The sequence below is a fragment of the Solanum pennellii genome, chromosome 12, assembly GCF_001406875.1.
Source record: "Solanum pennellii chromosome 12, SPENNV200".
NCBI lineage: Eukaryota > Viridiplantae > Streptophyta > Magnoliopsida > Solanales > Solanaceae > Solanum > Solanum pennellii.
The window spans coordinates 70,895,748-70,910,016 of record NC_028648.1 but is presented as its reverse complement, the minus strand read 5'-3'; the positions used below and the strand labels follow the sequence as shown (position 1 = coordinate 70,910,016).

Genomic DNA, 14,269 nt, shown 5'->3' with positions numbered 1-14,269 from the left:
CGTCGCCAAGTTCAGAGAGTCGATTTCAGTACCCAAATTTCAGAAGTCTAAGTATTCTGGAACGAGACACCTGCGACGGTCCGTCGTGCCCACGACGGTTCGTCCTGCAGGTCCGTCGCCAAGTTCAGAGAGTCGATTTCAGTACCCAAATTTCAGAAGTCTAAGTCTTTTGGAACGAGACCCCCTCGACGGCCCGTCGTGCCCATGACGGTCCGTCGTGGGTTCCGTCGACTCACACAGTTTTTCCAGAAATAAAATCTGCTGCTCAAAACGACTAAACAGGTCGTTACAACATTAAGTTCAAGTTTATGTGTTAGATTTTACAAATATGCTATTTGAATGCCAAGCAACGTTTGAATAAATTAGTAAACTAAAAAAAAGATTTTCCTCTAAAGTAATAAATATAGAAATTATTTGTAAAATCTCAAAAAGTTTAACATATGTATTTTTAAAATAACGTGACCAAAATAAAAATAGTTTTCGGAAGGTAGAATACATATTTTTTTAAGAAATAAATTAAAAAGGTAAAATGTAATAAACTATGCACACCTGATTCTCAACTTGATGAGATACGTAAGCAATCCTCCTTGGGTTAGATGATCTTTTAAAAAATATTAAAAAATAGAAGTGTACCCTATAAAAAATAATGTTGTGTTTACAATATTTTGGAACTACGTTCGACCTGATTCTTGCTTTGACAATATACGTAGGCAACCTTATTTTGAGGTTCGGTCCAACCAAGAAAAAATCTAAAAAGTCCTCGCCACAAAAACTGGGCAAAAAAAATGATTTTTTTTATTTTTAAACAATATTTAACTTGGTTGGTACCAAAATTCTTACAATTGTGCATACGAAAAATAATAAAGTGTTAAACTATTAGACAGGACAGACTAACTTTGTTGTGACCTATAGAATTCTTTTGGTATATCTTGATATATTTATGTTATACTTAAGAAACTATTTTGCTTAAAGTTAAGGTTAAAACAAATTCTACCTCGTTGTTCCCTGTGCATTGTGTGGTGGGCTTTAAATATAAAATTCAATTGAATGACTTTTGATCTAGGACTTGGCCTAAATATTGGTTAAAGCGAAATTGTGAGCAACATTTAACTTGGAAAAGATTATAGGCTTTCTTTGATCCGATTGTGTCTTTCAAGCCTACCAAATGACATATTATCCATAAGACTCCTATTTTGAGCCTGAAACATTTTTATTTGAATAACCACCACTTCACATATATCATTTTTAGAGCATAAATGCACTATTTTCTGGATCTCACCTCCATGTGTGTACTATCAATTACATAAACAGCGCCGAGATCTAAGTTGGATATCAAAGTGAAAAGAACAAGTATGTCCAAGTTCAAGCAAAATGACAAAAAAACTATAATAAAAAATGAAAGGAGCGAAAATTAAAAAAAAATGAATGGGAAAAAGATTTCAAGAAAACAAAAAATATTGAAAGTTGTGCAAATTTTAAGGAGGAAATAATCATTTTACCCCAATGAATGTCCTACCTTTCTCCAAACCTACGTTACAAGCCAATATAAGTCCTATTTGATCTCATTTTGTGTATTCTCACATCAATGTATACTTACATAAGGGCCAAGCATATTGTATCTTAATCTCATATATTGAATATTTTTTTGAGTGTGAGTGACTTTGATATAAAACGTCCTAAGATCGAAACACTTCTATTCTGCGAAGTACGACTTCATTTATTACGAGGGCACTTGAAACATGAAGATATGAATGACTTTATCCTTTAATTTAGGCAACATCAGTTAAGGTAAACGCTTAAGTATGTTAGAGATACCATTTGAAATTATAGTGAAAAGTTGACCTCAAATTTGTCAAAAAGTAGTTGAAGATGACTCATATGCATCATGCTAATTATTGGTACCAACTAAAGTCAAAACATTGTCAACTATGAATTGATTCATTTCTCAAAAGATGTCTTTTGTAGAAAAAATCAAGACAAAATAAAAAATAATTTTAGGTCTTTATGAACTACGTCTGACCTGATTCTGCTATACAAGATACGTAGGCAGTCTCGCAGTGGGCTCGGTCTCACGAAATAAAATCTTATATCCTTCAATGATAAAAAAATGGATCATCTTTTTAAAAAATAATAAATAAAAATGATTAATTAAAAAGACTCTCAAAATTCATCAATTTAAAAACTGAGCATAGTTTTATTGGTTAAAAAAAACACTTCCGTTTCTAGAAAATAAACACGCTTTTATCATTCATTTCTAGGGAACAAACTCCCTAATTGCATATTGTCTTGCATTTCTTTTGGGAATATATATTTCTCATTCATGCTACTAATAATTTATAAAAAATATTTTCTAGTGCAAATTGGACTAAAAATAAAAAATATTGTGATGATTCTAATTGATGATTCTGTTTAATAAGATATTCTTTAATATAAGATTTAGAATTAGCAGGTTCCTCCTTGATAATGGGATTAACAGGACCCTCCTGGATAGTGCTACTAGCAGGCCCCTCCTGGATAATGTGATTAACAGGACCCTCCTGGATAATATGATTAGCAGGACCCTCATGAATAATGGGATTAGCAGGACCCTACTGGATAATGGAACTAGCAGGACTCTCCTGGATAATGGGATTAGCAGGACCCTCCTAGATAATACGATTAGCAGGACCCTCCTAAATAATGGGATAGCAGAATCCTCCTTAATAATGGGATTAGCAAGCCCCTCCTAATTAATGGGATTAGCAGGACCCTCCTAGATAATGGAACTAGCAGGACCCTCCTGGATAATGGGACTACCAGGACCCTCCTAGATAATGGGATTAACAGGACCATCTTGAATAATGGGACCCTCCTGAATAATGGGATTAGAAGGCCCCTCCTGGATAATGGGACTAGCAGGACCCTCCTAAATAATGAGATTAGCAGGAGCCTCCTGGATAATGGAACTAGTAGGACCCTCCTGGATAATATAACTACCAGGACCCTCCTGGATAATGGGACTAGAAGGACCCTCCTCAATAATGGGATTAACAGTACCCTCATGAATAATGGGATTAGCAGGACCCTCCTGGATAATGGGACTAGCAGGACCCTTTTGGATAATAGGACTACCAGGACCCTCCTGGACAATGGGATTAGCAGGATCCTCCTGGATAACGGGACTACCACGACCCTCCTGGATAATGGGACTAGCAGGACCCTCCTGAATAATGGGATTAACAATACCCTCCTGGATAATGGGACTAGCAGAATCCTCCTGAACAATGGGCCTAGCAGGACCCTCCTGGATAATGGGATTACCAGGACAAACCTAGATAATGGGACTAGCAGGACCCTCCTGGATAATGGGAGTAGCAGGACCCTCCTGAATAATGGGATTAACAGGACCCTCCTGGATAATGGGATTAGCAGGACCCTTTTGGATAACGGGACTAGCAGGACCCTTCTGGATAATGGGACTAGCAGGACCCTCCTGGATTCTGCTAACCCTCCTGGATAATGGGACTAGCAGGACCCTCATGGATAATGTGAATAGCTGGACCCGCCTGGATAATGGGATTAGCAGGACCTTCCTGGATAAATAGGACTACCAGGACCCTCCTGGATAATCGGACTACCAGGTGCCTCCTGGATAATCGGACTACCAGGACCCTCCTGGATAATCGGACTACTAGGACCCTCCTAGATAATCGGACTACCGGGATCCTCCTGGATAATCAGACTAGTAGGACCCTCCTGGATAATGGGACTAGCAGTACCCTCTTGAATAATGGGATTAGCAGTACCCTCCTGGATAATGAGACTAGCAGGACCCTCCTGGATAATAGGAGTAGCAGGACCCTCCTGGATGATGGGACTAGCAGTACCCTCCTGGATAATGGGATTAGCAGGATCCTCCTGGATAATGGGACTAGATTACTTTCTCATAGGATAAACACTTCCTAGTCTAGATTTTTAGTTTTATTTTCTCCTAAAATAAACACTTCCTAGTCGGAGTTTATGTTTTATATTTATATTTGCTAATAACTCACAAAATTTTTCCAATTGAAAACTGCGGCAAAAATTTTGTTTATTTTTTATTTGTGGTGGTATTCGGGTTTCCTCAAGCGAGACATGGATTTAAAATTCAAGAACAAAGTTCCAATTTTATTTAGAATGATCAATTCCATGATGGTTAAAATTAGCTTCTTCAATGCATGTAGCAGCCTGACTTCCTCACATCTTTTACTATTCAACTTTTGATCAAGAAAACACGTAGCTATTCAAGAGCATTTTTCAAATTGTCATTTTGAAGAATGTCAAAAGTTTCGTCTAAGTGGCAAATTCAGCCTCTATTCCAATTCTAGGTTAAGATATTCTCCCAAAAATCAAGGTGATATCTTAAAGTCAAAATTCAAGTGAAGATTCAAGAAAAGCTGAAAGGATAGAAGTTTGAACATTTGTTTTTCTTTTCACTATTCGCTTTCAATTTTATACTTCTATGTAAGGATAAGAGTCACGATCTAGAGCCTATATGGAACCTCATTTAACTCCAACTCATCACCTCATCTCCTTGAACAATACGTGACCTGATTCCCTTATAACCTGGGATATGTAGGCTTTCCAAAACAAGGACTCAGTCGCACAAATTTTGGTCTTTCAAATAAGAGTTCGGCCAAAACTTGTCACTTTGTCTACTTCTTTGTTTGAAAACTCTTCGTGTTTCCAGTCAAAGAGGGGCAAACTGTAGACACGTAATTTTTGACCGAATTTAAGTTTTATACCATTTTTAGAGCTTAATATTTTTTATAAATATTTCGACTTTTATCTTATTTTATTAAGTTTATTTTTAAAAGATATGTTAATCACAAAAAGTAGAATCACACTTTAGGGTATATTTTTATTTATTCATTCAAATTTTTAATAAATTAGTGATTTTAATTTTTATATTTTTTTAATCTAGCTATTTAATTTTTTTTAATTAATATTATTATTATTTTATTACAAAAAAATAATTAAAATAAATTAACCTACTCATGATCCCACCCCAACTTCACCATTTCTCTCCATTTACCCCCACCCCACTACACTAATCCAACTTTTCTATACACACGTACACACATATACATAACTATATATAAATTAATAATGGGTGGAGAAGAAAAAAAAAGGAAGAAAAAGTGGTACAAAGGAAAAGAGAAGAAAAATATTTCATAAATCCAAAGAAAAAAAATCAGCAAAGAAGTGGAGAAAACAACATATAAAGGAAAGGAGGAGAAAAAAAAACGTGTAAAGGAATAGAAAAAAAATACACACACAAAAGGGAAGAAAATCACCTACAAAAAAAAATCAGCATATACTCACATTTTATTTCATATTTTGCTTTCACTCACAAACAAAAGTTGAAGTTGAGGTTTACTTTCGTAGTTTCTAGTTCATAGTTCCTTATTCGGATTGTTTTCTTTTGGTGGAATTTTCGCGAGAGATACCATTTAATTTTTATTGTATAATTTAATATCATGATTATACAAGCATTGATTGCATTATATTGAAGTTGTCAAATTTCACATGTGGTTAAACCATTATGTTTTTATATGAAGTATGTTCAAATATTTCATATCAACTTTATGTTTAGATCCTTTATATAGTTATATTTTGTGTGAAATTATTATAACAAACCGTGGTTTACTTCATATTTAAATAACCCATAGTTTATTTCATACTTAAGTAAAATTATTGTCCAATTCTATTCTTATTTCTCATATTTAGTTTTATAATGATAATATGTGTCATATTATGTAAATATGTTAATTTTATAATAATAATATGTGTAGTTATTATGTAAATATATTAATTTTAGTTAGTAAATTTTTATTTTAATGCCAATGACGTAAAAAAAATCAAATAAAAAAGGGAAGAAAAACATAATAATAATAATAATAATAATAATAATAATAATAATGAAAAGTTAAAAAAAAAACGTGAGAAAGAATATAATAGAAAAGGGAAAAAAGAGAAAACAAAAAGAAAAAAAAGAAACAGAAGTATAAAAATAATATTTAAAAAAAACATGCAATTGAAAAGGAAATAATTTTTTTTAGAAAGTTTCTTTGTCAAAACTTTTTAAAAAATTTAAATTAAATTTTTAAAAAACAAATAAAACCTTGAGAGTATAACAATAATAATAATAATAATAATAATAATAATAATAATAATAATAATAATAATAATGAAAAGGTAAAAAAGAAGAAAAGACACGTAATAATAAAAGTAATGATTAAAAAAAGATAGAATCTCTTACTTTACTTTGTTTGATTTAATTCATGCACATATATATTTTTTATTTAATGAACATATATTAATAAGATATGATAATTTTAAATATTTACAAATAAATCAAAGAATGAGGGCACATAATATTTTTTTTAAAAGTTAAATAATATATTAAAAAAAATTAAAGTTAAGTCATAAAAGTCAATAAAGCAACCGTGCTAGAACCACGGGATCGAGGGGTGCCTAATAGCTTCCCTTCGAGCAACAGAATTTCTTACCTGATTTTTGATTTCGCAGACCATAAAATAACGAGTCAACTTCCTTTTGATTAGGGATGTAAATAAGGTGACTTGAAACACCAAAACTCAATTTCAAGTGGCGACTCTGAAATAAAATAATCACTTTTTAAAATGTCACTTTAATTGGAAAAACTCTTTCTTTCAAAACAAGCAATTCAATTTTGAGAGGAAAATAGGGGTGTGACAGTATACATAGAAGTTGATCTAATTTTTTCATGACCCAGACCATCGTGATTAGCACCCACACTAACCTTCCGATGGAAGAGTCATTACTGAAAGCCAGACTAGACGACCTAACCAAAAACTATGCATTTAAAGATACGGAAGCAGGTTTAAATGACTATAAGAATACAGAGTTCCCTTAAACCCAAAGATTTAAACAAATAACTTAACCAAAATTAATGTGAAAGTCTTAACACTAAGAACCTGAAAGTCATATTACCAAAACTCTACTAACGAAAAGCCTAAGCAAGGGTACAACCCCGAAACTAAACAAACACCTCAAAGAAATAGTCTGAGTCCAAAAAAAGTGGACTTAAACAAGATAGATTCATGCCATCCTGAAAAAAATGCTTACCCTTGAATCCGGTGATGATCATTGATCTTCTAAATGAGGTATGTCAATAGTCACTTAAAGATGTCATGTACTCAACAAAGAAAGAGTAAGTGCAATATCAATACAAAATCATCTTGTACTGGTAGAATCACGCGTCTATCCCATCAAGTGAAACATATGTAATTCATCACAACATCATTAACGTACACCGAACATCTACAGTACCACTTATGATTACGAACCATGTTCAAATTTACCTTGTCCATGTACATAATTATGTTAAGTGGTTGGTCCTCTCATGGAACCCAAACCCAAAAAGTTAGCATACCAAAATGTGATACCCGATCCAATGTTATGCCGGAACGTGAAAATCGATCTCATTTTTATGCCAGAACGTGGCAACCAATTCCAATTAGTTATATCAGAATGTGGCAATCGATCTCAGTTAATTTTTCCATAACGTGGAAACCGATTCAATCAACACACCACAATCACAGTCACAATGTATATTTCACAATAATCATGCAATTAAGAAGTGGTTTGTGGTATATAGTTATTCTTCATACTTATTTACAATTAATGTGATATATCATGCATCATTCGCATACATACATGCATCATAATGAAGCAAGAACATACATATACCACATAATCATAAAATCACAATCATCATCTACCTCGAAACAAACTTGGAACCCTAAAAAACTTGATCCTTCCTTTTCCGGATTCGTTCCGCTTGTTCTTGGTCTACCAAAAACAATTATAATACGGGATTCAATAAACAAACATTATTACCCTGATTACTAACAATTCTATCAATCCTAGATCAACCTATGATCTCAATTAGGGTTGTTCCCACCATGAAATCTAGATCAAATGCTCCCCCCACCCCAATCGATAATAACCCAAGTAAATAGGTTCTACATTTCAAAGAAGGAATTAGGGGAGTAAAATACTTACATTTAGTGCTAAAAGAGGTGGAAAACCTTCAAGAAATATCCCTGGATCGTTTCTTAGCTCTTAAGAACAAACTTTTGCATAATATAGCATTTTTGGAGGGTTTACCCTATGTCGTGATTGTCCCGCTACGGCGGAACCTATCGCTAAAGCTGGATGTAAGAAGACAGAATGTAACATGTTCACGCTAAGATTATTTTTGGAGTTTTACTCGCCTAATTTGATTTCGTAAAGTTGTACGGGTTCCTTAAAGTCTTATCTATCAACTCATATAATAAAATTCGTTAATAGATCTCTCATTTGTCACCATATTTCCATAGATCTCACTGACTCTGATTTCGTTCAAATCTGGACTAGGCTAGGAAATCTCAGGTTACTACAAAAACGTTTTATGGCCCCAATTCTTTCCTCCTTGGATTTTCTCTAACGACAGAAATCAGATCATTACAATAGATACCAATTTACCCATCACTCATCTCCGAGTGATCAAATAGGAACAACTGGCTAAAGTAAGGGTAGAGTAGTATCTGAACGTCGAATTACTAGGGATACTTGTCTCACACTTCCTTAGCTTCCGAACATCGTGATCAAGAATTTCAAATGGTTCTTCCTGATATGAAGGTCTTGTTTAATAATATTGAGTCTCACTTTATGATATAATCTTCGTCCTAAAACCAACCAATTGAATACCTACACATTCTCTCATACAATGACTCAATGAAGTCATCACAATATTCGAGTGATAATTATTGTTGTGTGTACACATAACTAACAATAAAGTTATTTGAATAACCACCAAAGTTTAATCGTTCAAACGTCTGCCAGATATTATCAAGGACTTTGACACAAACATTAGGACAAATTCTTTCTCACATAACCATGATAAAATCTTAAATCTACACTTCTCACAATTAGAGGTGAACTTGAACCAACCTACGGACATTCATAATACCCAAACAATAATAGTCCTTATCAACATCTGTATCTCACATCCCAAATTTTCATGAGCTTAAGTTATAACTCAAATACTTATTAAGGAATATGTCCAAAAATAAAAACCCTTCAATAACACTATTAAAATGTTAAATTTAGTAATTGTAGGTTACCTCTAAAGAACAATAGAGTTGGACCCAACGATCCCCACATTCAACGACACATAGTCGATAATGACCCCGACGACTAGATGAATATTAAGATTGTCAGACAACCATAAAATATGCATAGCAGCATTTATATAAAATCTCATAAGCAAGTTGGTACATGTAAAACCATTGAAATACTTTCACAACTCCAGAAAACATCACATAAGTCATCTGAAATAACCAAAATTTTCCAAATCATCTCACTCAACCAAGAGAACATTGCAGGATCAGTACACCTAATCCACCACTAGAGGTTCACCCACAAAATGAAATCACATGTGAGCTAAGCTAGTGCATTACACTCACAACCATGTACAAAATGAAATAAATGATCACATAAGAATTTATTGAATAACATGAAAGTTTTTTCTTTGAAGAGTCAATACCAACCATCTCTATACACTTGACTCTACATACTCTTCCATAAACTTTCAGTGAAGCCCAAACTCTCAATACTAACAACTATCATAAACACTCCGATCATTTACTTTATTCTAAGCAAACAATTTTAAAATGAAAACAATTCTTATATACTTTAACAATCAAAAGTAATCAACTAATTTACAACTTAATCAAAGTGCAAGTCCTTTCAAATGCTCAAATAACAACTCAATCAAAGTGCAAGTCCTTTCAAATGCTCAATACTTGATAAAATTCATTATTTCTCACCTTGAAAATTTATGCCTTAACAAAATATATTACCACGGATGTAGACTTAAAATGAAAAATCTAAATTGTAAATTCAACTGTAGAATACAATTCCCATATTAATCAACATTAGCTTATACTTTAAAGATTCTTACGAATTCATGGGTCCTTATCATTGATCACATCTCCGGCGATCTTACAATATCCTTCGTCAAAAGTTTAATCGTACTTATTACTAAACTCAAAAACAAAATTAAAGTACTTTTCATCACCCTCGAGTTAATGTTTGTACACTCCTTTCTTAAGTCCCAGATTTGTCACGACAAAACAAATGAAATCACGTGCCTTTGAACACCAATTATCTACCCCTCTAAGGATATCTCTTTAGCCTTCGCAACCAAATAAAATATTCTTGTTCTATCCTCTCTCTTAAGGTTGTACTACATTTCACTATATTTTTCTTCATTATAAATCTAGCTCTTTAAAATTATATTTGAGTGGTTTCCCACTATCTCTTAAAACATTCCGTACACCCATTTACTCACCACTTATTAGAAAATCACAACATTAGGTACTCGCAAGTCGTAATTTACTATGCAAAGATTCACTTAACCAATAATTTTATTATATAATTACATCCCGTCACAATCCATCATGAACTCTTATTACCATTATGCTCAGTAAACCATGAAACTATGAAGTAAACCTTTTCATCAACATGACACCCAAAACTCAGGTATACTCATCAAATTTAAAGGACTAACCCAATCTTCGTACACACATTCTTACTAAAATCTTCTATTTCCTTCACCCAAGTGTACTCAATGGAACTTTTTTTATCCATAAGCTTGTCATTTTGGTATCAATCCACTCCCTTATGGATTAAGATAGAATCATCACTCCTCGTACTACCCTCCTTCTTCTTAACAAACATGAAAAAAGCACCCCACTTGGAAACACTAAGACGGATGAACACTTTATCAAGAAGCTCTTGCATTTAGGCATTAGTCTCTTGGATTTGAGAATTAGTCTCTCTTAATTCTATTGTAGCCATACGATATGGAGGGATGGAAATGAGGCGAGTTTCAGTTTCCAAGTTAATGTAGAAATCTACATTTCTATATAGAGGCATACCAGGACAATCCGTAGGAAACACTTTCTTAAAACTGAAATACCATAGGAATAGACTCTATGGAGGGAGATTCAACCTCAACATCACGAACATAAGCCAAATAAGAAAAAGAACCCTTTTCCACTAGTTTCCAAGCCTAAATGGAAGATATGATCTTAGCTAGCTTAGGCTTGTACACTTCTTCCCACTATAATATTTTCCCACGAGAAATCTCTAGATTTACCCATTTAGCATTACAATTAAGCCCAATATAATAGGGGGAAATCAAGTCATGCTTAAGATTATATCACATCAGTCATATCCAACATGACCAAATCAATCCAAGTCTAAAAACCATAAACACAACAAGACAAACACGATATATAAGGGTGACTATGACTGACTCTTCAACTAGGGTAGAAACATGGATGAGGGCATCAAGTTTATCGCAAACCACCTCAAACACCAAAGCAATTGAGCCGACACGTATGAATAAGTAGAACCCACATCACACAAAACAATAGTTATCCGGGCACATATAAAGGTAGCAGTAGTGACAACTACATCATACCTCAAACTCGATTTTTTCCGAAGACACATATAACTGAGCCTATCATCTTTATGGGAAACCTCCTCGCATAGTTGCATGATCTTAGGCATATTTACATGCCTAAATATAATTATGCTCGCATTTATTCCTAGCTTGATATACATACATATATACATACATACATACATACATACATATATATATACATACATACATACATACATATATATATACATACATACATACATACATATATATATATATATATGTGTGTGTGTGTGTGTGTGTGTGTACTCTTATCGAGTCGTTTGTTTGTTTACGAAAACCAACATGATTAGTTGTGTAGGCAAATTGAATTGGATAAACAAGCACAAAAATATACTAAGGAGGAACCCAAAAGATTTAAGGCAAAAAGAGGTCAAAGAAGAAGTTGAATAAATACACCAAGGAATCTAATTCTCTCTCTGCATCGCGGAGAAAAATTCAAAATGTGGGTTGCGAAGGTCAATTCTAGGTAGAACACTTTGTGCCCTCTCCACGTCACGGAGAGGGAGTGAAATTATGATCGTAGAAATGCAAATCAAGGCAGAGCACTCTGTGCTACGTCCGTGTTGCAGAGAAGTTCAAGACGACTAGAAGCAAAAGTTGAAGCATCCTCCGTGTCGCGCGCCTGAGTCCCTAAATTGGCCGTTTTGACTTTTAGTATGAATAGGTCATTATTATATTTTATAAATTATTCTTTTTCTAGGTTTTGAAGAACGACAACTTTGGGAGTACGTTATCTACAGTTTTAGGGTTATTTCTCAAACTCTTTTTCTTTCAATCGTTTGATGATTCAAAAACATTGTATGATGATTTTTGAATTATGAGTAGAAAAATATCCTAGTACTAGAGTTGTGGCTGCAAGATGAATATATTCTCTTGCGTTTATTATTGGGTTAATGTTAAGTATCATATGAATCTTTCTTTATGTTTTTATTTTCCATATTTCATGATTGGTCACCATACAAATAAATTCATTATCCAAATTGAACTCACGAGAAGAATAAGAAGATATACCCTGGAACATAACAATATTGTTTAACTCTAAATAGCTAGGGTTGATTCGTTTCTAGGATAGGAATATACCTAGAAACCTTGCTTGGGTAACTATACAGGAATATAGTGTAATGCTTGATACTTAATAATCCTATCCCCGCTCAAAGATGTAGTTAGGATGTTATTTATCGCAAGTGATTATAGGTCGGGAGACCATGATCACACATCTAACCCTGTGATCCGATAGTTGATAATTAAACATTTAAATTATATTGATTGCATTAATCCTCGTAGAAGTTGTAGCCCTGGACCTTTCCCAAATCACTGTCTGAAACCTTTATAATTGAATCTTGTTTGTTATATTTCGTTATAAAATTAGAAGTAGAAAATAAATAATTTTTGAAATCAAGAGATACACTTGTGTTTAATTGAAAGTTAGAGAAATTGTTTGTTTTAAGTGTGATTCCCTGTGGGTATGATACCGGACTCTCAAAAAAGAGCCAATTTATTACTTGTATGATCACGTGCACTTGCATGAGAAATTTGGATGCAACAAGTTTTTGAAGCCGCTGCCGGGAACTTTAGTATTATAAAGTATTTGATTTTTGTGATCTCCGAAGTTAAAATGCAAGTGTTGACAACTTTATCTTAGCATCCCATTGATGCATGTTGTTTTGAAACTCCAAGCTGGACGACGATCCAGGATTGCTAGTGCCTCCCTCAGAGCGTGAAAGATTTGTGCACTTACATAGAAAGCTGGCATGATTAGCATATTCATTCATCTTGTCATTGGTGAACCAGAATCTTCTATAACAAAAGAAGAAAAAGAAGAACCTGAGACAATGGCTACTTTGAAAGTATGATACATGGAAATCCCAACCCCACTGATGTCACTTTGTGCATTCAGAAACCTGAACCTGGTGGGAGGTTTTAACGCCGAGTATGGTGCAAATTTTGCACACAAATGGGCGGTTTACTAGTTTATTACACGAGGATCCTACAGTTCATATAAAGAATTTCCTCGACATCGGTGATACTTACACTCCACCTTCAATGAACAAAGATTACGTGAGGCTCACTTTATTCCCCTTCTCTTTCCTTGGGGAAGCAAAAAGATGATTGAGTTTAGATCCTGCGAACTCAATCACCAACTGGGATGATTTAGCACAAAATTTCCTCATAAGATTTTTATCCATGTGGAAACAGCTAAATTGAAGAGTGATATCTTAAGTTTTAGACAAAAAGGTGGAGAAAAATTATACCAAGCTTGGGACAGTTTTAAATCGATGTTGATGAGCTGCCCTCATCAACATCAATATAATGAGGTGTTGGTTCATACCTTCATTGAAGGATTAGAGGCTAACACCAAGATTTTACTTGATCAGTTGCAGGTGGTCAGGCTTTGGAAAAGACTTATGTTAAACTTTTCACCTTGCTGAACAGAATTTCTCAGGGCAATCTGAAATAGAATAGAGATGGAATGAAACCTATGGTACAGAAAACTGGAGGGATGCTAGAATTAGATTCTATGACGTCTTTAATTGCACAGATTTCTGCTATGCAGAATATGATGAGTGAATGTAGTTTTACAACCATCATCTTGGTGTGAGATCTCTGGAGGAAGTGATCACTGTGAATGTGGTGCTAATCTGGTATTTTTGTAAATTTTATAGGGAATGCCCACAGAGGAGGAGACTAAAAGAACTACGAAAACTC

The 14,269-nt window shown here is 33.9% G+C and overlaps 1 non-coding gene across 1 annotated transcript; it reads right to left on the bottom strand.

Moving 5' to 3' along the window:
• Positions 1 to 13,761: 13,761 nt before the first annotated feature.
• LOC114075446 lies at positions 13,762 to 13,868 on the bottom strand. The gene has a single exon (XR_003575893.1). It is a non-coding gene; the product is annotated as a small nucleolar RNA R71 (small nucleolar RNA).
• Positions 13,869 to 14,269: the final 401 nt, after the last annotated feature.